Genomic DNA, 27408 nt, shown 5'->3' on the forward strand with positions numbered 1-27408 from the left:
TATTTTCTTTTTTTTTTTTTTTGCTGCAAAAAGCTTTATTTCAATTTGGTCCAATGCATGGGAGAGGGCTGCAGGGAGGTTAAAAGGATGCGGAATGGTTTCAGGGAGAGGCTCAAACCAATCCCAGATACATTGCAGAGGGGAATGCAGAGGGGCCCCTGAAAGGCTTCTGGGCTCTAAAGGCTCCTAGTCGTGCTTGAGGGTGAGCCTTTCAAAGAGATACTCGCCCACCCCAGCCTAGGGTTCAGCCAGTCTGCGGAGGTTGGTCAGGTGGTCACCCCTCTTCTTGATGATTTTCACCTCCTCATCCAGGAAGTGGTCCTCCAGGAAGTCACAGAGATGAGGGTCTGTACGGGTAGAACCCAGGGCATGCAGATCCAGAAGGGCCTGGTTCAGGCTCTTCTCCAGGGCCATGGCGGCTTCCATGGCATCCTGAGTTTTACCCCAGTCATCTCGGGAAGGCTTCTGCACATCATGGAAGAGAATGTGGCCACCGTGCTGGTTTTGCAGCTTTAAAAGACGCTCAGCGCCCTCCCGCTTCTCCTTGGCCAACTTGTGGAAGAAGTGGCTCACACCCTCCAGAGCCACATCGTCACGATCGAAATAGAAGCCCAGAGAGAGGTAGTTGTAGGAGGCCCACAGATGCAGGTTGATCAGGCAGTTGACGGCAGAATGTCCGGGGAATAATTCTGACAAACTTGGGAGCTCATGGTTACTACGCAGTAAGGAGTTAAGGTCAAAAACAGTGTGGGCTGGTCTCTGGAGGCTGAGGTGGTTCAGAAGGTAGTGACTGGAAAAGAGATTGAACCTTGGGACACTTGAGCAGCCTGGTCTTCACCACTTTCCTCTGCCCAGGTGCATCGACCCCTTCTACTCTGACGGGCATGATGTGGTAGGAGTCCCACTGGGTGACATAGCAGCTGCTGTAGGATGCCTCTCACACTGCAGAGCCGCCTGTCTAACACTGCAGGGCCCTCTGTCACCCAGATGCTGCAGCCAGAGTCATTCTGCATGCTGTGTGGCAGTCCATGGTCATCCCAGGCGGTCAGTGTGGGAGGAGTCCCTGTCCCTGGGCTGGAAGAATGTGCAGTGAACCTAAGGCCTTGGGGCCCACAGTGCAGTTCTCCAGCATCTTCTGGGACCTCAGGTTCATGCAGACCACTTATAGCCAGAGACAGGGGAAAAGCAGGAGAGACTGCAGCCACATGGTGCCAGCAGGAGCCTTCCGCCTGCGAGGCCTGCACGTCCGTTGCCAAGCCCACAATCTATTTTCTTAATGTATTATTTTTCTTTTAATTTAAGGTTTTTGTTTTTTTTTTTAATTAGGTTGTCCTGGCCGGTTGGCTCAGAGGTAGAGTGTCGGCCCAGCATGTGGAAATACTAGGTTCGATTCCCGGCCAGGGCACACAGGAGAAGTGACCATCTGCTTCTCCACCCTTCCCCCTCTCCTTTATCTCTGTCTCTCTCTTCCCCTCCTGCAGCCAAGGCTCATTGGGAGCAAAGTGGGTTGGATGCTAAGGACGGCTCTATGACCTCCGCCTCAGGCACTAGAATGGCTCCAGTTGCAACCAAGCAGTGCCCTAGATGGGCGGAGCACCCCTTAGTGGGCTTGCCAGGTGGATCCTGGTCGGGCACATGCTAGAGTCTGTCTGTCTGCCTCCCTGCTTCTCACTTCAGAAAAATACAAAATAAATAAATAAATAAAATGAAATGAAATAAAATAAAATAAAAAGTAGGTTACAATTGGCTGTTTAAAAAACAAGGAGGTTTTTTTTAAAGTCTGGTTTAATAGGTCTATCCAGTTTATGTTTGCCTTGTAATTGCTCTGAAACTAATTTGGGTGAGTTGCTTGTGGATTTAAGTGATAATAACTGCAATAATCAACCAGCTCCCGATGTACAAGTCACTTTACACCTCATTTCGTTTTGTCCTTATGCTCCCCCCACTCCACTCCACTTCCCCTTTTATAAAACGGCAGAACTGACTCAGGGAGGGATAAGCAGCTTGTCTAAGGTCAGCCAGGATGCAGTGGAACAGATTTTACAAACTGAGGCTCTATCCCCGACTGTAAGTTTGCTTTTTCTTACTGTCCCTGCTGTCTGTCATCTGGCAGAGGAATCATCTAGACCAGTGGTAGTCAACCTGGTCCCTACTGCCCACTAGTGGGCGTTCCAGCTTTCATGGTGGGTGGTAGCGGAGCAACCAAAGTATAAATAAAAAGATAGATTTAACTATAGTAAGTTGTTTTTTAAAGATTTATTCTGCCAAACAGCGAAAATCTGACATAAAGTACTTGATAAGTAATTATTATATGCTTTAACTTGCTGTAACTCTGCTTTATAAATTTTATAAAGCAAAGTTACCTCCCTACTTTATAAATCACCATTACTGTGGAACCAGTGGGCGGTTAGAAAATTTTACTACTAACAGAGATACAAAAGTGGGCGGTAGGTATAAAAAGGTTGAAGGTTGACTACCCCTGGTCTAGAACCACGCCTGCTGCCTCTCCACAGCATGTTACTACAATTTCCACTTCTGTTCCTAAATACTTAGCTTTTCCATTTTTTATAATGTAGTGTTTTCCCACATCTTCCCAGTATCACTAACCTTTAAAATTCAAGCTCAACCCCTGGCATGATCAGAAAAACTTCCATAGTTACCCATATCCGCCTGTCTGCTTCTGTACCTGTATTTTCTCGTTTACCAGACTCAGGAAGCATCTATTTTGTTTTTTATTTGTCTCTTTAAGCTTCATGAGAGCAGGTAGTTAGTTAAGATTTACTACCATATCTGTCCACACTGCATCATTTAGAACTCTATACACAAGTACTAACAGCATTACTTTGTTACCTGTAGCTACATTTTTTTTTAACTTGAGTGAGAGGAGGGGAGATAGAATCCCACATGTGCTTCAACTGGGATCCACCCAGCGACCCTGTCTGGGGCCCTGTGGCTACATTCTTTTCTTTTCTTTTATTTTTCAGTTTTCCTTAAACATGCTGCATGTGTGAACTGTGCTAGCCGTTCTTCCACAGCATGCCTACCACTTGATTGAAGAAATACATTCTTACATTATGTAGCTTCTTTACATAAGAGCATGCAGCTTTAGACCAGCATACTGCTTTTTTTTTTTTTATACCACTCAGCATAGTAGTCCAGGAACAATATTCACTTGTTGTTGTTTTAACCAGGCCTCAGTCTTTGACTTACAAAATTATGTATCAAAGTGCCCTCAGCTGCAAGAAACCCAAATCCAAATTCAGAATGGCTTAAACCATAGGAAGTTTATTGATTTATGTAACTGGAAGTCCAGAGGTAGAGTAGATCCCAAAAGTAACATAGCTCCGTTCCCCCGTGCTCTTGGCTCTGCCCTCTGTTTGTTGGCTTCATCCTTCAGCTCTGGTTTTGTGAAGAGTCCAGGATTTTCAGGCCTCACTTCCATTTGTAACCATATAGAGAAGAAGAAAGAAACCATCTTTCCTGGGGTCCTCTCCTGGGACACTTTCCTTTGAAGCCCCCAGCAAACTTTTTTTTCTCTCTCCTTGGCTGACATTACATCAAGTACCCTATTCTCAAACCAACCAATGTGATGCTCTGGGTGATTAGGCCTGGACTGATCAACCGGTCATTGGTAGGGGTGGGGTTGATAGGTTTAATATGATTAGCTTGGACCAATGCTTTATAAATGATCAGAGGCACTGCTGACAATTAGTGGGCAGGAGCCATAGATATTTTTTATATGGGACAGTTCCACATTCAACATAATTCTTGATCTGCTAAATAATCATATGTGTTAAAAAACAACAACTTTTAGTTATCTATGCCTAAAGTCCAACTTCATTTTACATTTTAAAACAAAGTATTTTTATGAAGTTCTATTATACACTGAATTTTCCAAGAATACAACCATGAGACATTTGAGGGAAGATTCCACTTTAATATGTTCAAAACTTGACCAGAAATTATATCTATTTCAAAAAATCTTACTACTGACGTCATGCTACTGATGGCAATTGAGTATGTTTAATAATATGATAATCAACAAGTGTCTATTTATATATATATGTACTGATGAATTCATTGTTTCTTCTAGTGTGGCTGAGCATTAACAGATTGTAATACACATTTTATTATCAAATACTTTCCCTTTATTTTGCCTTTATATTACCCTGGTTTATATGAAATTATTTTATTGATTTCAGCAATTGTTACTCCATTTTATCTGGGACTCATATTTAGTCATCTTGGTATAACTTTTCCCAATAGTTTGTCTTGGAGGGAATACCAGGAAGTAGCATTTCTCAGAGTTAACTGGTGAGGGGGAGCAGCATCTGGTTAAACCACTCTTTAAAATTGTTCTGGCCGAAACAATTCCAGCTGTGTTAGATGAAGTAGAACTTTGGGATCAAGCCCATTCCTTTGTGCTCTGAAGTAGACTCAAAACAATTTTCTAGGGAGGATCTTGGCCCGGCCTTGGCATCCCTCAAAGCACAGAGAAGGTCTGCATTCTGTTCGGTCATTATCTTGGACCTTGCACATCACAAACAGGACAGCTCCCCAGCCCAAGGCATATGTGTCTACATTCACCTAGCAACAGAGGTTTGGCCACACTTCAGTTAGTCAAGGAATACAATCTGGAGTTCCTTGTTGCCTAATATTTATTAGAAGCTTAGCTGATAACAATATTTAGAGAGTATTGGAAAATGTTTTAGATTAGCACGGTCCAATCAAACTTTCTACAATTATGGAAAATTTCTACATTTGGGATGTCCAGTGTGAGAGCCACTTGTCACTTGTAGCTATTTATATTAATTAAATTAGAAATTTAATTCTTCGTTAGCACAGTTATCTGAGCCGAAGACCCAATTCCATTTTACATTACAGAATAAAACTAACCACATTCTAATGTTCAGTAGCCACAGACACTATTGTATGGGATGGCACAGATATATAGCATTTTCATTTCTGTAGACAGTTCTTTCAGACAGCAGTGTTCTCAAATCTACCCTGGGCACAAGTCAGGTCAGCATAGAGTTATATATTGAACTGTATTATAGCAGTGTCCACCCCAGTTGCTTCACTGAGCTCACTGTATAGTGGTTACACTATATAGCACATATTAACTTGCTTAATCTTTGCAAATTGCTATTGTTATCCACACCTTACAGTTAGGGACACTGAGGTACCTGAGGTAGTTGGAATGACATGCCCAAGGTCACATGTCTGGTAAGCGGCAGAGCTGGGATTTGAACTCAGGCAGTGTGGAATGGAATCTTTTCCTCTAGCGTGCTATGATGCTTCCCTCAGCTTAGTTGTGATAGTCATCTTGAAGCAAGGACTAAGCACTATGTCCCTAACCATTGCGTCTATGCTAATGAAAGTTACTGGGGCTGCTGTTGGCACAATTATTCTTTATGAAGACTCCTGGGGAGGAAGTTTTGCTTCTTAAAACCACAAACAGCTATATTTCTGCTGAGCTTTGCTTTCATCTTATGTTCTCTATGAATTATGTAATTGATCAGGTAGAGTTACTCTTTGACATTGGATGCTGAAATCTTAATGCCAAATTTGGGTTCCACTGGAAGCAGCTATTATATTATAAGTGGTTATGGTGATTTATTAGAACCTCACTCCTGGTTTTTATATTCTCGTCTTTAGATTTGCTTTTTAATTCTAAATGTTCACTTTTATTTATGCTATTCTGTATTCCTTAAGCCCCCTTAAATTATTTTTGCATTGTGATGGGGGATAAATAATTAGGCAGTTATTAATATGAATTGGTAGGACTACCTCAAAGATACCTATCAAGTCTGAGCTAACAGCAGAAAAATGTATTGACAATTTGCAATTGGAAACCATACCTTGTTGCCTCCTATTCAAAGTACAATTATGGTTTCTGGCATACTGGCAATTGTCAGTTTATCTTATTTATGTCTCTCTTTGTTCCAAAAAGAATTAAGTTTAGCTGAATAAGTAGGTATTATTCTAAACTTTGGAAATCAAATGTCTTAGATTTTTCTAGCATTCTGATGAACCATTTGAGTGAAACCTGATAAATGAACCCTAACAAGTTAGTGTAATAGCAGAATTGTAGAGATGGAGGGACATTAGAAGTCATTGAGAAAGGGGGAAAAGGCGGTCTCACAATTTAGAAAGGGGCAGAATGGTGAAGTGAATCCAGACATGGTCTATCAGTGTCACCTCTGCTGCGCTGCCCTTACTTCATTGGTCCCTACCCCCTACGCCTAGGCTATTCTAAATGTTATTCTAAAATACAAGTAATTTGTGTTAGATACATAAAGATAAACTTTCTTGCCATTGTGTTCTGGGTATTTTAATAGTTAACCGAAACATTGACCTATTCATCAAGCTGATACCATCATAAACTGTGAATGCATTTTCTGTAACCCTAATCTCCATTTGTTTATGAACAAGAGAATCATTACAAAGCTGTCATCTTCCCTTGATAAATATTTTAAGTGAGAAATCTATTCGATTCTCAAAAAAAGGTCCACGTCAAATAATGCACAGTCCCTAGAAAGCACGCAGAAGGTTCCTGAGTTTCCATGGCGGGCAGGGTCTTAACACATTTTTGCTGGCCAGTCACACCACTTTTTCTTATTTCTTCAATCCCATTGTCCACTGGATACTCTTAATTCAAGTTAGGAGGCTAATGGGTACAGCGCCCTTTGTAAACTTAAGCCCTGAACTTAGAAAATGCCCTGCTTGGTGGTGTTTACCAAGGTCATTCACTGCCTGGTTCTCTCATGTGTCGGAGATGTCTGTGGTGTTGACTGAGCTTTCAATATGTTTCCTATGTGTCCTTTCTTGCATCTTTGGAAGCATTTCTAGAAAGGAAATGAGCAATGTGTGCAAATGGGCGAACAACCCACACTTGGGGTAAAACTGCCATTGTGTCTGTGTAGGAATCACTCATTTAGGAGTGTTCAGCAGATTCGCCATCCCCCTTTGCCCTAAAGTTTTGTTTGGTTTATTATTATTTTCATGTCCAAATTAGTCTAATGATAAATTTAGTAATGAACTCTGACCTATGGTAATTCCAACTAGAAATATGCAGTAGTAAATCTACTTCTGAGGTTCTTTTTTTAAAATTAATTAATTTTTATTAATATTATTGTGTTTACATGGATTCAAGTGTCCTACTGAATATAACTCCCTCATCCCACCCCTGTGTCCCTTTTTATACCCCCTTTTGACCCCCTCCCCCTAATTTGCTCCCCCCTTCCCTCTAGGATTTGCTATCCTGTTATCTGTATCTCTGTGTTATATATACATAATCTCACTAATCCCTTTACCTTCTCTGATCTTGTCCCCTCACCCCCCTTCCCTCTGATAGCTGTCCCTCTGCTCCCTGTGACCCCGCCTCTGCCTCTATTCCATTCCTCAGTTCATTAGATTCCACATATAAGTGAGATCATATGATATTTTTTCTTTCTCTGCCTGGCTTATTTCACTTAGCATAGTAATCTCCAGGTCCATCCGTGCTGTCACAAAAGGTAAGATTTTCTTCCTTTTCACAGCCGCATAGCATTCCATTGTGTAATTGTGCCACAGTTTTTTAATACATTCGTTCACTGACAGTCACTTGGGCTGTTTCCAGATCTTGGCTATTGTAAACAATGCTGCCATAAACATGGGGGTGCATATCTTCTTTGACATCAGTGATTTGATATTCTTAGGATATATTCCTAAAAGTGGGATGGCTGGGTCAAAAGGCAGTTCCATTTTTAATTTGATTGTCTATTTGAGTGTCTATTTGATTCTTTTGCCCAGTTTTTAATTGGATTGTTTACCTCCCTATTGTTGAGTTTTAGAAGTTCTTTATAAATTTTGGGTATTAACCCCTTATCAGACGTATTGGTGAATATATTCTCCCATTGTGTGGGTTGTCTTTTTATTTTGTTCATGGTGTCTTTTGCTGTGCAAAAGCTTTTTAGTTTGATGTAGTCCCATTTGTTCATCCTGTCCTTTATTTCATTTGCCCGTGGAGATAAATCAGCAAAAATATTGCTACGAGAGATATTGGAGAGTTTACTGCCTATGTTTTCTTCCAAGATGTTTATGGTTTCACGACTTACATTTAAGTCTTTTATCCATTTTGAGTTTATTTTTGTGAATGGTGTAAATTGGTGGTCTAGTTTCATTTTTTTGCATGTACCTGTCCAGTTTTCCCAACACCATTTATTAAAGAGCCTGCCTTTACTCCACTGTATGCTCTTACCTCCTTTGTCAGATATCAATTGACCATAAAGGCATGGGTTTATTTCTGGGTTTTCTGTTCTGTTCCATTGATCTGTATGCCTGTTCTTATGATAGTACCAAGCTGTTTTGAGTACAATGGCCTTGTAGTATAACTTGATATCAGGAAGTGTGATATCTCCCACTTTATTCTTCATTTTCAAGATTGCTGAGGCTTTTTGTATTCTTTTTTGGTTCCATATAAATTTTTGGAATATTTGTTCTATATCTTTGAAGTATGCCATTGGTATTTTAATAGGAATTGCATTGAATTTATAGACTGCTTTGGGTAATATAGAAATTTTAATGATGTTTATTCTTCCTATCCATGAACATGGTATATGCTTCCACTTGTTTGTATCTTCCTTGATTTTTTTTTATCAATGTTTTATAATTTTACGAGTACAAGTCTTTTACCTCCTTGGTTAAATTTACTGCTAGGTACTTTATTTTTTTGTTGCAATAGTGAAGGGGATTGTTTCTTTAATTTCTCTTTCAGACAGTTTATTGTTGGTGTATAAAAATGCCACTGATTTCTAAATATTAATTTTATATCCTGCCACCTTGCCGAATTCATTTATCAGGTCTAGTAGTTTTTTGACCGAGACTTTAGGGTTTTCTATGTACAGTATCATGTCATCAGCAAATAATGATAGTTTTACTTCTTCTTTTCCAATTTGGATGCTTTTTATTTCTTCTTGTTGTCTGATTGCTATGGCTAGGACTTCCAGAACTATGTTGATTAAGAGTGGTGAAAGGGGGCACCCTGCCTTGTTCCTGATCTTAAAGGGATTGCTTTTAATTTTTGCCCATTGAGTATGATGTTGACTTTGGGTTTGTCATAGTTGGCCTTTATCATGTTGAGGTATGTTTCCTGTATTCCCACTTTGTTGAGAGTTTTAATCATAAATGGGTGCTGGATTTTGTCAAATGCTTTTTCTGCATCTATTTGATATTATCATGTGATTTTATCCTTCCTTTTGTTTATGTGATGAATCACATTGATTGATTTGCAAATATTGTACCAGCATTGCCTTCCCAGAATAAATCTCACTTGATCATGATGTATGATTTTTTTCATGTATTGCTGGATCCATTTTGCTAATATTTTGTTGAGAATTTTTAGCATCTAAGTTCATCAGCGATATTGGCCTATAGTTTTCTTTCTTTGTAGTGACTTTCCCTGGTTTTGGAATGAGGATTTTGCTTTCCTCATAAAAGGAGCCTGGAAGTCTTCCCTCCTCTTCAATTTTTTGAAATAGCTTGAAAAGGATAGGAGTTAGTTCTTTTTTGAATATTTGGTAAAATTTGCCTGTGAAGCCATCTGGCCCAGGACTTTTATTTGCTGGGAGTTTTTTGATAACTGTTTTAATTTCATTTGTTGTAATCGGTCTGTTTAGGTTTTCTAGTTCTTCTAGATTGAGTTTTGGAAGATTATATGTTTCTAGGAATTTATCCATTTTACCTAGGTTGTCCAATTTTTTGGCATATAGATCTTCATAGTATTTTCTTACAATCCTTTATATTTCTGTGGTGTCAATTGTTACTTCTCCACTTTTGTGTCTAATTTTTTTTATAAATAAAATTTTATTTTAATGGGGTGACATCAATAAATCAGGGTACATATATTCAAAGAAAACATGTCCAGGTTATCTTGTCATTCAATTATGTTGCATACCCATCACCCAAAGAGAGATTGTCCTCCGTCACCTTCTATCTAGTTTTCTTTGTGCCCCTCCCCCTCTCCCTCTCCCTCCTTCCCTCCCCCTGCCCCCGTAACCACCACACTCTTGTCCATGTCTCTTAGTCTTGTTTTTATGTCCCACCAATGTATGGAATCCTGCAGTTCTTGTTTTTTTCTGATTTACTTATAACATTACCGTATAATATTATCAAGATCCCACCATTTTGTTGTAACTGATCCGATGTCATCATTTCTGATGGCTGAATAGTATACCCTAGTGTATATGTGCCACATCTTCTTTATCTAGTCTTCTATTTTTTTTTTACAGTGATTAAAGCCTTTAAGCAAACTCTTGGCCAATACAGCAAGGATCCATAAAAGAGTAGTGTCCTTAACATGTTCACCAAGTCCAAATCCAAGTTGGCCCCAACACCATGCCAAATCCCTGGAAAATGCCACCCAACACCAGTTCAGTCTGTTAGGAGCTGTCACGAGCAGGAGTCCAGGAAAAGTCCACATCCAGGAAAAATTAGCATGGCACTGGAATTGTTGTCACAATTCTATACTTTGCAGCTCATGTCCAAGTCCCAATGACCACTGTTTCTAGCTGGTAATGATTCAGGTAGACTGGAAAAGCCATCTGGAGCATGTGTGGATATGGAGCATGTGTGGATATGGAGCTTCTGTTCTCTCCTCTGCCTGGAGAGATGAGACCAGCTTGCTTTTCCCTGGAGCTCTGCGACTGTGGCTTGGTAAAGAGAACCTTGGGATTCACTAAGGTAGATTCATAATAGAAGTTGGCAAAAGGGGGAAAGAGAGCTCTACATTAGGAGTAGGTCCCAGCTTGAAATATGAGTGGGGCATTGAGGTAGGAGGAATAAAGAAAACACTATATATTAAACAAAGCAACAGAAAATAGGACTATCAACACCCACAACAGAGATCTTCCAGGGAAGAATAAAAAACTTGACTATGCAGGCAAGATATAGTTAAGTGGCCCTTGTGCTAATGAGATCAGTTTACCTGCTTCTTGGAAGAAATACCCTAGGCTCGTCCACAGTGTCATAGATGGGGCCTATGGCCCTGGGCACCTTCAGCCTTCAGTGGCAAACCCCAGCATTCTGAGCAAGGTTAGGTCATAGGTGGCTGGAGCAGGGCTGGAAGAGACTGAACCCACCCTTAGAGGAGCGAGGGGGAAGCCTACCTTCCAATGTCCCTGTTTCCTCACAGCAGAAGCATGTAAGTCTGGCAGGCTTTAGCTCAATGACCTTCCTTTCCACTATTGAAGCAGGACCCAGATGGCATCCTATGAGACCCCTTTGGGGCCTTGGAGCCTTTAAGGGCGTATCCTAAAAGCTGGTAGTTCCCCTGATCTCTATTGGGCTTTTTCTGCCTCTAGGTATCTTAAAGGCCATGCTCAGAAGATCTCGCTGAGGGGTTTGAGGATCCCCATCTGCCTATATAAATATTTTCCATATATCTGGAGCTATTTGGAAAAAGACAAAACAGTGTTATTAGCTGGATCAAATAAAGAAGGTAGTAGTTTGCAGGTGAAAAAGATTTGGCGTCTCTTGTTCATCAGCATTCAAAAGAAATTAAAATTTATTTATTTTTTTAAGGATTCTTTTTTTTTTTTTTTTCTTTTTTGCATTTTTCTGAAGCTGGAGACAGGGAGAGACAGTCAGACAGACTCCCGCATGTGCCCGACCGGGGTCCACCCGGCACGCCCACCATGGGGCCACGCTCTGCCCACCAGGGGGTGATGCTCTGCCCATCCTGGGCGTCACCATGTTGCAACCAGAGCCACTCTAGCGCCTGGGGCAGAGGCCAAGGAGCCATCCCCAGCGCCTGGGCCATCTTTTGCTCCAATGGAGCCTTGGCTGCGGGAGGGTAAGAGAGAGACAGAGAGGAAGGCGCGGCGGAGGGGTGGAGAAGCAAATGGGCACTTCTCCTGTGTGCCCTGGCCGGGAATCAAACCCGGGTCCTCCGCACGCTAGGCTGACGCTCTACTGCTGAGCCAACCGGCCAGGGCAGAAATTAAAAATTTTTTAAAGTAAAAAGCATGATATGGTAGACCCGTAGGAGTTCCAGGATATGACTCCTCCCTTTTAATTTTTTTTAAATTGACCTTAAAATATTTGCTGGGTACACTTTAATAATACCTTAACTTTAAAGATTGTAAGCATGACAAAATACAGTAAATGCTTTTGCTCCATATGCAGGAGCATTTTCAGTTTAACCAGTTTAGGAAATCCAATAACAGAACAATGCATACAGACAATGAGCTATAACATGCTTAGCAGCCTTTCCTGTTTTGACAGAGGTTACTATAAATCCAGAATATGTATCCACTGTAACGTGGACATAGGACTGTTTGCCAAATGAAGGTATATGGGTAACATCCATTTGCCAAAGTTGTCCTGGTAGGGGTCCTTGAAGGTTAACTCCAAATGAAGGGGCAGATTGTAGTATAGGACCCCTTGGACAGGATTTCCCAATCTGCCGTGCTGCTTCTCGAGAAAGTTGAAACTGTTTACACAGGGCTGTGGCGTTCTGGTGATGAATAGTATGAGACTGAATTGCTCGATCTGTCATGTTTGCTCCAAATAATTTTCTTTTGGGTAACTTGATCAACAAAGGCATTCCTAGGCCCTGGCCAGTTGACTCAGTGGTAGAGCATCAGTCTGGTGTGCTGGATTCCTGGGGTCGATTCCCAGCCAGAGCACACAGAAGAAGCGCCCATCTGCCTCTCCACCCCTCCCCCTCTCCTTCCTCTCTGTCTCTCTCTTCCCCTCCCGCAGCCAAGGCTCCACCAGAGCAAAGCCACCCCGGGCGCTAAGGATGGCCCAGTGGCCTCTGCCTCAGGTGCTAGAATGGCTCTTGTTGCAACAGAGCAACACCCTAGATGGGCAGAGCATCCCCCCCCCCCCCGGTAGGTGTGCTGGGTGGATCCCGGTTGGGTGCATGCGGGAGTCTGTCTGACTGCCTCCCCATTTCCAACTTCAGAAAAATACAAAAAAAAAAATTTGTTTCTAATTTTATTTGATTCTCTCTCTTTTTTTCTTGATAAGTCTGGTTAAAGGTTCATCAATCTTGTTTACCTTTTCAAAGAACCAGCTCTTGGTTTCATTGATCTTCTGTACTGTTTTTTTAGCCTCTATGTCATTTATTTCCACTCTGATCTTTATTATTATTTTTCTTCTACTTCCTCTGGGCTTTATTTGTTGTTCTTTTACTAGTTCTTTTAGATGCAGGGTTAAGTTGTTTATTTGAGCTTTTTCTTGCTTTTTAAGGTATGCCTGTAATGCTATGAACTTCTCTCTCAGGACTGCTTTTGCTGTGTCCCATAAAATTTGAGTTGCTGTATGTTCATTTTCATTTGTTTCAAGGAAATTTTTTATTTCTTCCTTGATCTCATTGTTAAGCCATTTGTTATTTATAACATGCTATTTAGCCTCCAAGTGTTTGAATGTTTTTCAGTTTTTCTACTGTAGTTGATTTCTAGTTTCATGCCATTGTAATCAGAGAAGATGCTTGATAGGATTTCAGTCTTCTTAAATTTATTGATACTTGTTTTGTGTCCTAACATGTGGTCTATCCTAGAGAACGTACTATGAGCACTTGAAAAGAATGTATATTCTGCTGTTTTGAGGTGAAAGATTCTGAAGATATCTATTAAATCTAGTTGATCTAGTGTGTCATTTAAGGCCACTGTTTCTTTGTTTCTTTTCTGTCTGGAGGATCTATCTATTGATGTTAGTGGGGTATTAAAATCCCCTACTATTATAGTATTACTGTTGATCTCACCCTTTATGTCCATCAAATCTGTTTTATATATTTAGGTGCTCCTATATTAGGTGCATAGATATTTACAATGGTTATATCCTCCTGTTGGATTGCTCCTTTTATCATTATGTAGTAACCTTCTTTAACCCTTACTATATAATCTTTGTTTTAAAGTCTATTTTTTCAGATATAAGATTGTTACCCCAGCTATTTTTCATTTCCATATGTGTGAAATACATTTTTCCATCCCTTCACTTTTAGTCTATGTGTATCTTTTGTTCTGAGGTAGGTCTGTTGTAGACAGCATATGTAGGAGTCCTGTTTCCTTATCTATGCAGCTACCCTATGTCTTTTGATTGGATGAGATTCTTTTTAGTGGATAATTTTTTTATTTGCTGGAATCATTACAAATAAATATGTACACATATTTTATGAACAAATATATTTCAGCAAATTTAAATTGTTTTATCTTTCTTTTTTTACAGTACCCATTATGTGCTTTCAAAATTGTCTGGATGCAATATCAGCTCCACAGCATGCATATGTGTTTTTGTTTGTGTCCATAAACCAGATTCCTTTCAGAGGTTCAAGAATATTGCTAACCCAATTCTCTTTAATCTTCATGCTATAAATTGCAGGTGCTCAGAAGTGTGGCATTACACACTTAGTTATTCCTATAATTGGGCTATAAGGAGGTTATTCTCTGTCACAATAAAAATTAATATTCCCCTTCTTTGGGGATTAATTTCTAAATTCAAAGACTCTGGGTCAGAGTTGGCTGGACTGTTTCACTGAAATTTCAGCCCCAAAGAAACAAAAATAGGTTTTGAAATAGTTTCTAGGTCACTGGCACAGAAAGCTGGCAAAAAGCTGTAACTGACTCTGGATAGTCCTAGTTAGTACAATTCCATCAGAACAGCCTGTTCTTTTGGACTGGGATTCATGCTTAGAAGAAAAGAAAACATGGGGATCCCCAAATTTATAGTTTTAGGTTTGGGTGATTCTCCCTTATTTTAGTAGATCCCCTGACTTTGTGGAGGGAAGACATATTTAATCATACATAAGTTCTATATTTCACCTCATTGAGCTGTCCACATTTATTTGTTATTTTTGTTTAAATTCCAGTTTTGCATTAGATAATATAGGCTGTGGTTATACTGAAAAACATGTAGGTTTGAAGTTAATAGATTCATGCTCTACTTAATATGGACTGACCTTGGTAAAATAATTTAAGCTTTCTGAATCTGTCTTTATCCTTAAGGCAGAACTGTAATACTATCTCATAGACTTATAAGGAATAAAAAAGTAGCTTATCTGAATGCTGTCTCTGTGTGTGTGCATGCGCTCGTGCACACACCTGGCCCTACGAGGGCTGATACTGTTATCCTCATAAAGAAAACAAGGCTTAAAAAGTTAAGTCTGTTCGCTAATGTGGAGTAGACCAAACCAAGAGCTTAATTCTGGTGATTTTGTGGGTCACCATTAGAACACAGCGCTTCTCCAGTTGAGTCGGCACACCTGAAAGTCCCTGGTACTTTATAGGGACTCAACTTAAGTTCTTCTTTTTTCTTGACAGAATAAATTGTGTAATTTATTGACTTAACTCCAGCTTTTTATGTGTGAATGATTTATGCATTACCACACAACTTCTGATTTGCCAAGGAAGCTTTAATAACTGCTTTATTCATTAAACCCCTGTCCATGCTTCCTCATAGCAGCAGCCCTCTAAGAGCCCACTGAACCTTCCAAGCGTCACCTCGTTAGCCCTGGAAGCCCCTCCTCAATAAAGGAAACTTTCAAGCCCAGAGACCTCTGACATGACAGGGAGAGGAAAAATGCTCAGGATCACAAATGCTGAACTGTCGTATCTCGGGTTTACATTGAGAAGGGAAGTGTATCCCTGGCTGGATAGCTCAGTTGGTTAGAGCATCGTCCTGAAGCATAGAGAAGGGAAGTGTACCTTTTTTTTTTTTTTTTTGTAATTTTCTGAAGCTGGAAATGGGGAGAGACAGTCAGACAGACTCCCGCATGCGCCCGACTGGGATCCACCCGGCATGCCCACCAGGGGGTGACGCTCTGCCCACCAAGGGGCAATGCTCTGCCCCTCTGGGGCGTCGCTCTGTTGTGACCAGAGCCACTCTAGCGCCTGGGGTAGAGACCAAGGAGCCATCTCCAGCGCCCGGGCCATCTTTGCTCCAATGGAGCCTTGGCTGCGTGAGGGGAAGAGAGAGACAGAGAGGAAGGAGAGGGGGAGGGGTGGAGAAGCAGATGGGCGCCTCTCCTGTGTGCCCTGGCCGGGAATCGAACCGGGGACTTCTGCACGCCAGGCCGACGCTCTACCACTGAGCCAACTGGCCAGGGCCGAAGTGTACCTTTTTTAACCAACTGTGAAGTTTGAAGATGCCAAATGCATCTCCTGTAAGACTTGAGAGGCTGGTTTCTCTTGAGATCCATGAGAAGAGACACAGATATTGGTAGCCACAGTTACTAAATTCTTTTAAAAGGGATTCCTTCAATCAAACTGCTCTTGAAGATAACAGAATAAATGAGAACTATGGAAGCTTATTTGTTTGTTTTCATTTCTAGTTGAGCTTTTTCATTTGGAAGCATGAGACTTTTCTCTCATGATTTTTGTACCTGTGATTATGGTGATACTGTCAGATTCCAGAGGTATGGTGACATCATCTTGCCTAATTACTGAAATGTTTTCATGGCTGGGCTGAGAAATCCACAGTACTTCTTATGATCTTTAAAAAATGTGTGTTCTGCCCGACCAGGCGGTGGCGCAGTGGATGGAGTGTCAGACTGGGATGTGGAGGACCCAGGTTCGAGACCCCGAGGTCGCCAGCTTGAGCGCGGGCTCATCTGGTTTAAGCAAAGCTCACCAGCTTGGACCTAAGGTCGCTGACTCGAGCAAGGGGTTACTCGGTCTGCTGAAGGCCCACGGTCAAGGCACATATGAGAAATCAATCAATGAACAACTAAGGTGTCACAACGAAAAACTGATGACTGATGCTTCTCATCTCTCCATTCCTGTCTGTCTGTCCCTATCTATCCCTCTCTCTGTCTCTGTAAAAAAAAAAAAAAAAAAAAAAAAAAAAAAGTGTGTGTTCCTCATATGAAATTGGAATGCACTAGATACTCAGTCAACAAACCTTCAGCCATTCTGCAATTCCCGTTCTGGGAAGGGACAGCCTCAGCCCCCAACACAGAGGAGCCCTGCCCTGCCCTCTTTTCCCTTTGACAAACCCTACGCCTTTCCAAGGCCTGCCCTGCCCTAGTCTTGTGCTGCAGTTGGAAGAGAGAGATACTTGGAAAGCAAGAGTTACCTTGTTCTCTAGCCCTGACTCAGAAAATGGAGCTCCCACCCCTAAAAATATGATTATCTTTATATAGACTAAGCATCTGACCCTGCTCAGAATACAACTTCTATTAAATAGAAAGTCTTTTTCTTGTTAGAAAAATTGTTCCAATTCCAGAGTTATGTGGCTAAGCCCTCTTTCTCTTGCTGATTGAAATTCTTTAATGTTGTTAATGGAGTCCTAATTATTCAGACTGTGGCCTAACTTTGGTTCACTGGCTTTCAACAGCTCTGCTCAAGTAACATTCCCAGCTGTGGAATAAATATAGATGGTGAATTTATTTCAACTGTCAGCCTTTTAAAATATTTATGCATATATGTTGCTTCTTGATCATTTAATTTAGAAAACATAAGTTGTAACAGAGAGTCAACATGGTGCTTCTGAGTTGCAAGAAGGATACAAATGGATGAGATTGAATGCCCCACCATTAGCCCCCCCAAAGGACAGGCACGCGTGCACAAACACACACACACACACACACACACACACACACGGGTTGGTCTTCCTACTGCCATTTATCAGGTTCATATGAAAACAAAATAAACAAGGCACACCTTTTCACAGACACCCTGTACATGTGACCGGGGGCAGAATGGCTAGGTGGTTAAACACACATGCCTTGGAGTCAGACAACCTGGCTTTGGACCTCAAGCCTACAACCCTAGTGGAGTAGCCTTGGGCAGGTTACCTACCACCTGGCCCCAGCCTCAGGTCCATCATCTGTTAAATGAGAACAGTAACACGAACCAGAGGCTCCAACGAAATGTGTGTAAAGTGCTCAGTGCAGGGCCTGGCAACTCTCAATCATTAGTATAATTATATGATTATTTCCCCTTTACACCAGCTATGATCTTGAACTGTGTCAGCCCCCAAAGACAGGACCGCTTCTGTTCTCCTGTAACTGGTCAGGCCTCAGGCACTGGCTGATCAGGTTCCCAGAAGACTGGATGGCTTCCATTCTTCTTTGAGCTTTCATTAAATAATACTTTAATTAGTAGCTCCAGAGTATGGGGACCACAGTCCCCGCCAATCTCCTGGAACTCTCCTCACAGGAAACCAGCAACTTTGGAGGGCTACCTCCCACTCCCTCCGAGCGTTGAGATGCGAGGGCAGGAGCAGCAGGAGCAGGCCTTTCCAGCCCGCGTTCCCTTCGGGTCCCAGCGCATCTCCTCAGGGGACAGAACACTGGGATTTCTCTGCCCCGCCCCCTTGCGGAGGAGAAGACTGAGGCCGGGATGTTGGGCATGTCTGACACGCTCCAAGGTCCCTAGCCTTCAGGTCAGTGCTCTCTGTCCTTAGCCTTCAGGTCAGTGCTCTCTGTCCTTAGCCTTCAGGTCAGTGCTCTCTGCACCTGGCTGCCACCTATCGCCTGAGCATCAGAGACCAAAAGAGGAGGAACACAGACACACAGTAGTGCCCCAGACAAGTGGGCCTGTCCTGGTCACAATTGTGTCAAGCAGTCGGAAAGGAAGCACAGAGACTCCCTGCCAAGACCTTCCTGTCCAGTCGGCCCTGCAAGCCCCCCGGCACCCTGCCATCCTCCCCCTTCCCGGCTCCCCAGCTCCCCGGCTGAGTTCAGGGCACCACCCTCTCCTCTGCCAGGGCAGGATGACCTCCACGGGGCAAATCACAGCCAGTTGCTCTTGAACAAAAGGCTGCGAAGGTGTCTGAAATGACAGCTCCCCGGCGGGTGAGGTCATGCTGTTTTGTTTGTCTCCATGGACAGTGGGGATCCAATTTCAGTTGTGAAGAAAATGGTCTGGGGAAAAACGTTACTTCATTCGGAAAATTCCGAGAAGCCATAAATACGGTTTGCAGCTGATGAAAGCACATTCACAGGCTGACAGCGGCTTGGGATGGAGGAAGCGCCGTCCGGAGAGAGGGGAGACCAGCCCTTCTCGCGCGCACCCCCCGCAGCCCGGCTCCCCCAGGCCCGGGCGGGTGCTGCTCCCGCCGGGATCCCGCGTCGCTGTTCCACCCAGGGGGCTCCAGCCCCCAGCGGCGGCTGTCGGGAACGCCTTTTCCCTGGTTCTCATCCTAAATTGCCTCCTGCACAGCCGCCCCTGGCGCGTCCGGCACAATCGCACCCACCTCCCTCTCCTAACGGGTTGACCCGTGTTTCTGAGTTTCTGTTAAAGAAAATTAAAAATAACATTAAAAAAATATTTTTATTCACTATCTAGCCTTGTAATCTCTTGTGAATCATCTTTGCTTTGTGTTCTGCTCTTTTTTCCCTACAATGGGCACAAGTAGAAAGAGGAAGAAAACAGGATGAAATTCTATTCTGCTTTTCCTGAGAAACAAGTATAATTCCCAGTCCAGATCTTCAGCTGAGTCGGGAAGGAGGCGCGCTGCCAGAGAGGGCCAACGTGGAGAGCTTAGATCCATCCGAGGGCAAGTTCTCAAGAGATGCTGCATCCCTCTGCCCATCTCTGTCTGTCTGTCTCTCTGTCTCCAGCAAAACCATGTGGCAAGATTACAGACTTTTGAAGGACAAGAGAAAGTCTCCCTAATCCAGCCCTCCCTTCCATCCTGTCTTCCTAGCACCAGGGTCCCTCTGACACTGAGCCCCCATTCTGTCTTCACTGCCCCCCCCATCTCCAGCTTTGCTGGGGAGCCCACTTGACCCCCCATTGTGGCCTCCACGGAGTCGCAACTCCACAGTGTCACCGGGCTCTGGGAGCTGGTCTTTTCTGAAAGTTGCCCACTGCCTTGTGTTTCCATCCCCAAATCTGTCCCCAGAGCCAACAGGACCCTGGGAGGAGAGCTGTCTCCTGCTGCCCCGGTGGCGTCCCTGCGCCCCGCCTGCTGGTTGCCACCCTGCAGGTGTGAGCTGCGGACACTGCCTCAGGTGCGCAGGCGCGGCCGCCGCCTCTGCCTGCCGGATCCTAGGGTCAGGGTGGGCGCTCTGGAGGCGCTCTGGAGGCGCTCAGGAGCCTACCCTCCCTTCCCTCCCAACCTCCTGCTCATCTGGTGGGTGGTGGGATTCTGGGGAATGTCTGAGGAACCCACGGAGGAGACCTTGTGTTCACCACGATAGAAGGAGAGAAACAAAGCCAAAGCTTCTTAGTCCCCATGAACCCAATTAGTCAAATCCTGAAGGGACCTTTGTTTTAATAGAATTTGACTATAACTCAGTATCACTTGAAATAAAGAAACCATCAGTTCACATTTAGGAAATGTGAATTTTCAGGCTTATAGGATTTGATTTCTAGATGTGAGTAGTTTTTCCTCATAGATGAGCATTGAACCATAGAAATATAATGCAAGCCACTTATGTCATTTTAAATCTTCTAGTAGCCACACTGAAAAAGTAGTAGAAAACAAGTGAACTTTAACAGTATATGCTCTAAGATGGAAACATGTAACCAATATTAAAAATTATTAGTGAGATCTTTTACATTCTTGTTTGTACTGTCTCTCACATTTTACCTTTCAACACACCTCAACCCGGACTGGCCACATGTCAGGGGTCCAGCAGTCACATGTAACTAGTGGCTACTATGCTAAACAGTGTAGTTATAGACAAATGTCATCGAGTAGCAAGTGGGGGCCTTAGGCATCCTTATGACATCTGATCCTAGACAGTGTTGGGTGGCTTTGAGAACTGCAGCCCAACAAACCAGAGGTCCTAATCTGTCTGAGATCACAAAGTACAGCCAGAAACAACCCAGGGGGAGTCAGGAGCCTCTCCTAGTTTCCTCACGTCTGACGTGGGGCGGGATCTTTTCAGACCTACCTTTTCTTGGCAGGTTGGTCTCTTGGTTCAGCCTGGTCAGATCTAGGCTGGTAGGCCAAATGGGAAGTTTGCTTCTTCTGCAGAAATTTCATTAATTCATTCAACAAATACTTACTGGGCACCTCTGTGCCAGGCACTGCTCTAGAATTTGGGGTACAATGGAACAAAACAGTCATATTCCTACCCTTGAGGGAGTGAACGGACAATAAAAAATAAATAGATAAATAAGCATGTTGAATAGTATATTAGAAAGTGGGGAGTGCTCTGGAAACAAAGGAAAAATAGAGTGAGATAAGGAAATAATGTTGGGGTGGGCCGGTTGCAGCATTAAATTCTGTGGTCAGAGTAGGTCTCATTGAGAAGGTGAGATTTGAGCAAGTCTGCATATGAAGCTTTGAAGGGGGTAAAGCAGTTAACAGAACAGATAGAGCCAAGGCCCACAGGTGGGTAGGAATGTGCCTAACATGTTCAAGGAGATGAAACCATAGAGGTCAGGTGGTGGGGCCAGATCATGTGGGGCTGTGCTGGCCATCGCAAGGACACTGGATTTAATTCTGAGAGAAATGAGGAAGTGCTGTAGAATTTTGAGTGACATGGTCTGACTTTAACAAGCTCACTCTGGTTGCTGTGTTGAAAAGAGTGCAGGAGGGCCAGACTGAGAGCAGGAGGACCAATTAGGAGTCTATTCCAACAACCCAGGGGAAAGGTGGTAGTGGCTGGACCAGGAGGTAGCATTGAAGATGATGAAGAATGGCTTACAGATACATTTTCATGGTACAACCAGTGAGGTATGAGAAAGAGAATCGTCAAGGATGACTCCTAGGCTTTGGTTTGAGCCAATAGTAGGATGTCAGGGCCATCTACAGAGATAGGAAAGGCTGCATGTAGACAAGTTTATGAGAATAGCAGGAGTTAATTTTGAATCTGGAATTTGAGATGGCTATTCTACATCCAAATAGAAGTGTCAAGGAGGCAGTTGGAATTATGAGTCTAGAACTTGGGAGAAAGGTCTGAACTGGAGATACATATTTGGGACTTTTCAACATGTGGATGTAATTTAAAGCCCTGGGACTCAATGAAACAATCTGTGGAGGGAGTACAGAGAAGAGGATCCTGAGGCACTCTAACATAAGGGGCTGGGAAGACAAGGAGAACCAACCAAGTAGACTGAGGGGGAGTAATCAGAGACAGAAGGAAAGCCAAGAATCCATTATGTCTTAGAAACCAAAAGAAGAAAGTGCTTGAAGAAAGAGGGCTTGAACTATAGTTTCTGACAGATCAAGTAAGATGCAACTGAGAAATGAGAATTGACCATTAAACTTAGTAAGATGGAGGTCACTGCAATCTTGATGAGAGCAGTTTCCGTGGCATCATGGGAACAAAAGCTTCACTGGTATGGACTTAAGAGAAAATACATGGGATAGAACTAGAGACAGTGAGTACAGACAACTCCTCCAGGAGTCTTGCAAAAGGGTACCTGGCAGAGTAGCAGGGTCAAGAGAAAGCTTTTTTAAAAATCAACTTTATTGAAGTATAATGTATATTTAATACATGTGAAGGAAGCATACAGCTCAATGAGTTTTTGTTTTTGTTTTTGTTTTTATTTATTCATTTTAGAGAGGAGAGGGAGAGACAGAGAGAGAGAGAGAGAGGAGAGACAGAGAGAGAGAAGGAGAGGAGGAGCTGGAAGCATCAACTCCCATATGTGCCTTGACCAGGCAAGCCCAGGGTTTCGAACTGGCGACCTCAGTATTTCCAGGTCGACGCTTTATCCACTGCACCACCACAGGTCAGGCCAGCTCAATGAGTTTTGACAAATATATACATCCATGTAGTCTCTACAACAATCAAGATATATAACATTTTCACCCCAAATTTCCTCATGTCCCTTTAAAGTCAATCCTTCCCACCGTCACTATCCCAGCCCCCTGCCCCAGGCAACCACTGATCTACTCTTTGTCGCTGCAATTAGGTTTGCCTTTTCTGGAATTTTATATAAATTGAATTATACAAGAGGTATTCCTGTGTCTGGCTTCTTTTGCTCAGCATATTTTTGAAATATAGCTGTGTTGCTATGTGTATTACTATGTCTTCCCTCTATATCATTGAGTAGTATGACATCGAATGGATATACCACAGTTTAATTACCTATCACTTGCTAATGGACATCTGAGTTGTTTCTAGTTTGGGGCTATTATGATTAAAGAGGCAATGAACATTTGTATACAAGTCTTTGTGTGATCATACAATTCATTTCTCTTGGGCAGGATATCTAGGAATAGAATTGTTGAGTCATATAGTAATTTATGTTTAATTTTGTAAGAAATGGCAAAAATGTTTTCCAAAATGACTATCTACTTCTACACCCTCACCACTGATGTATGAGTTCCAGTTACTCCACAGATTTACCAACACTGAGTTCGCTCAGTCTTTAAATTATAAAAATTTGGATTTTTTTAATAGACTTTTTATTTTGGAATAGCTTTAGATTCATAGAAAAGTTGAAAAGACAGTACAGAGAGCTTCAGTAGACCCTTCATCAGCTTTTTCTAACCCACCTTCTTTCAGGAAGTCAGGGTATATTTGTCAAAACTAAGAAATTAATCTTGGTACAATACAAATAGCCCAACTACAATCTCTAATCATATTTCACCAATTTTCTCACTAATATCCTTTTTCTATCCCAGGATACCACATTGTATTTAGTCATTATTTCTTGGTCGTCTTTAATATGTGATTGTGTCTCTGTCTTTCCTTGACTTTCATGATCTCTATAGTTTTGATGAGTATTTTGTAAAATGTCTCTTAATTTGAGTTTACCCGAGGTTTTCCTATGATTCAACTGGGGTAATAGGTTTTGGGGAAGAACATCCCAGAGGTGAAATGCCCTTCTCATTAGATCTTATCCGGGGGTACGTGATAGCAACGTGGCTCATTGCTGATGATCTTATCTTCATCACTTGGTTAAGATGTTGCCCAACAGCTTTCTTCTCTACAAAGCTACTGTTTTTCCCTTTCCAGACTCTACTTTTTGGACTCTAGTCACTAAATCCAGCCCCCCACCCCCCACCGTGAGGACAGGAGATTGAAGCTCCACCTCCTGGGGTTGAGGGGAGGGTATCTACATGTATTATTTAGAATTCTTCTCTAGGGAGATTTACCTTTCTCCTTTTTTCTTAATTTGTTGAATCATTTATTGTAGAGAAAACTTTCCTTTTAAAAGATGGGAAAATAATAGCATATTTGTATTTTTATGTAAATGATCCAACAGAGAGCAAAATTTTGTGAGAGTTTCTTTAGTTCTCTTATTAAGTGTTAAATATTTTCAGTGTCAGAGTTTCTACTAGGCCTTTGTTCATATCATTTTAAACTTTGCCTTTACCCATAATTCAGTTTCCTTAGGCCTGTTGGAAGGTCAGAGAGCCTGTTGAAGTTAGGGTGCAGTTTTCATGGATTGCCCCACTTGACCAAGCACTCCTTGGAACCAGATGTCAGGTCTGGTCATCCCGCGGAACCTGTGGTGCTTGTAGAAGGGGTCTCCTTTGTCTGCAGCCCTCGCCCTTCACATCTCCTCTGTCCTCAGCCCACAAGAGCTCAGTGCAGGACAAGGAATTACAGTGCTGGGAAGAGCCTGTATTTTCCTTGGGTTAGGAAAAAGCTGGACATCTGTCATGGGGAGCTGTGGCAGCCGAGGCCCTCTGCAGGGGACTGCGGGGGCTGATGGTGACCATAGGGGAGGATTCTGGGGAAGGAAGCAGCAGATGGAGCTCCTCGGTGCCAACCCAAAATCTGGAACAGTGGGCTCTGTGTTTCTTCTGTCCCCTCATCAGGAGGATGGCTCTGAGCACAACGGCTGAGGCTCTGAGCCCCGGCTGGGGGCTCGGGGAAGAGGCAAGTCTGAGCACCCATAGGCAGGGAGGTAAGCTATGAAAGACCTTACAGGCCCAGGTAAGAAACTCAGTGAAGGAAGAGAGAGCCCAGGAGAGAGGCCGGGACAGGCTCTGGAAGGACTCTGGCCACGGCTCACCAGCTTACCTCTCCCATGCCACCCGCCTGTCCCCTCACATAGAAACCTCCTATCTGGCGTCCGGTTGGGGAACTCCAGAGCCACACTTCTGGGCCCGCAGGGTGTGGGGGTGGCGGAGAGAGTGGTTGTGACAAAGGTGACAAATCCTGGGCGGCAGAAATGATATTCAGGCATGTGTTTTGCAGAGGCTAGCGGTATGGTGTCTACTTAGATATATATATCTATCTGTAGATGAATCAATCCACACCCTGCCGTGCCACCAGAAGGACTGTCACCATTGAAAGGAGGTGGTGAATTCCCTCTCATTCAGAGAATACCTCTCTCTTCTCAACAAGCGCCCACAGGTTTCTCATCAAGATAGTAATGCATTGTCTAGGGAAGGGAACTTACCGTGTGGAAATTCCCACTTCCTCCTGAGAACAGTGCGCACAGTGTTAACCTTGGTAAGAATCCCCCTGTTCTCTCTGCCTCTGATGGCAGCTTTTCTCTTTGGAAGCCTATTTAGGTCTTATCCAAACACTCTGCGCATGTCTAAAAAATGCCCGTGGTAGACCGAGGGGCGAGTGTGGCAAGTACCAATGACCTGATTGATTGGAGCAGATATCACAGGGTTCTTCTAGCCCTGCATCTCGTTCTGATGACTGCACTGTGGTTTTCCTTAGGGGCAGCAGCTCTTCTTCCGCTCTCTGGTCCTGTGCTTCCATAGAAGCAGGGCTCATGGCCCAGTGCCGGCTGATCACAGTACACAGCTCCAGCCACAGGGATGGACACATAACCCCAGCTGGGCTAGTCAGAGTCAACTTTGGTGGGCACAGCCTACCCGAGAACAAATCTGATCCTGAGAAAAGGAAAGCTTGGAGATGGACAGAGTTGAAAGCATACTCACTGCTCCTGGCTCCAGCTGGTCTTTCAGTTACAGGCAAATTCCCTTCCTTCCTTCCTTCCTTCCTTCCTTCCTTCCTTCCTTCCTTCCTTCCTCTCTTCTTTCCTTCCTTCCTTCCTTCTTTCCTTCCTTCCTTCCTTCCCTCCCTCCCTCCCTCCCTCCCTCCCTCCCTCCTTCCTTCCTTCTTCTCTCCCTCCCCCCCTCCCTCCCTCCCTCCCTTCCTTCCTTCCCTCCTCCCTCCCTCACTTTCTCTCTCCCTCTCTCCCTCCCATCCTCCCTTCTTTCCTTCCTTCCTTCCTTCCTTCCTTCCTTCCTTCCTTCCTTCCTTCCTTCCTTCCCTCCTTCCTTCCTTCCTTCCTTCCTTCCTTCCTTCCTTCCTTCCTTCCTTCCATCCATCCATCCATCCTTCCTTCCTCACTTCCTCCCTTCTAGGTGATTTATTCTGCTCTCTATTGGATTATTTCCATCAACATACAAATATACTGTTATTATGTTTTCTCATCTTTCAAAAAGGAAGTTTTCTCTATAATAAATGATTTCCCTTTCTCCCCCTCTCTTCTGTCTCCTCCTCCTCTTCCTTCCTCTCTCTTTCTTTTCTTTTTCTCTACTTATTTTGGCTCAATCCGGTTTGAGTTTGGGTTTAGTCCCTTGCACTAAAATTGTCCCAGTAAATACCTTAATGGTATTGCTTCCTCACAGGCCTGCCCACCCCCACGCTTCACACTGTTTGAGAAAGACTTAAACAATGTATTGTTGTCAGGTATCATGAGGCTACTACTGAACCATCCCAAACCACACCACTTTTGTCTCCTATAGTGTAAAATAACATATTTTAAAAACCAAATACATATATCTTTCTATTATATAATTAATACAAATTTTTTTAATGAGAGAAGAGAGGGAAATTTACAATCCAGCTACTGCAATGAGCAGTTTAGCTTGTTTCCTTATCAATGTTTCCCCACACACATTGACACGGTGACAGTTCTTGTGCACACAAAAGGTATACTGCTGTTATCATCATCGTCGTCATACAGCTGTTGTCATTAGCATTTCTCTCTCCCTATGGTTTTTCAGAGTCTCCATTTCCAATGGCTTCCCTTCGTGGAGGCAGAGCGGTGAGACTGGAAAGTCAGTCAGTCCCTAGAACAGTATGACCCACTTGTTTAGGTGGAAGCTGTTACTGTAATCAACCACCCTTTCAGTGTTTCCAGGAACCAAGCTTTAGAGGAGTTTGATACCGATGCCTGCGTCGCGCCCCTAGAGATTCTGATTCAAGATCGGGGGGGGGGGGGGGGGGGGGGGGGGGGGAGAAGGGAGTTCCAAGAATCTGTATTTCCAGGCAGCATCCAGGTGACTCCACAGCTGCGGGTCTCAGCTTGTAGAACTCACCTGGGGGCTAACGTGTGTTCGCTCTTCAGGTGATTCGTAAGCACATTCAAGTGCGAGAAGTCAGGATGAAACACTAATTCAAGCACCTGTGGTTTTTCAGAAGCCTATATTTATCTTGGGGGCCAAGTTTCCAAGGAGGGGGTATGACTGACAGCTTCATGCCTAAAGCCCCTGGGAACCCCCAATTTCACATAACCTAAGAAGGGGAAACATTACGGAAGGGTCTCTTTCATTATTCTTATAACCTTCGTTCATTTGGTTAAAGGCTGAGAGTCA

General features: G+C 43.2%; 1 protein-coding gene and 1 pseudogene across 1 annotated transcript in view; one reads left to right on the plus strand and one right to left on the minus strand.

Annotated features, from left to right (window-relative positions):
• Positions 1-2: 2 nt before the first annotated feature.
• LOC136329567 (ferritin light chain pseudogene) lies at positions 3-799 on the minus strand (annotated as a pseudogene).
• Positions 800-24638: 23839 nt separating this feature from the next.
• LOC136329571 (DNA-directed RNA polymerases I, II, and III subunit RPABC4-like) overlaps positions 24639-27408 on the plus strand; it is a 387759-nt gene continuing 384989 nt past the window's right edge. Inside the window, exon 1 of the mRNA XM_066265954.1 lies at positions 24639-24647. The gene's annotated coding sequence lies outside the window, so the exon portion shown is untranslated. The remainder of the gene's footprint in view (positions 24648-27408) is intronic.

This window comes from Saccopteryx bilineata, chromosome 3 (assembly GCF_036850765.1).
Source record: "Saccopteryx bilineata isolate mSacBil1 chromosome 3, mSacBil1_pri_phased_curated, whole genome shotgun sequence".
Taxonomy (NCBI): Eukaryota; Metazoa; Chordata; class Mammalia; order Chiroptera; family Emballonuridae; genus Saccopteryx; species Saccopteryx bilineata.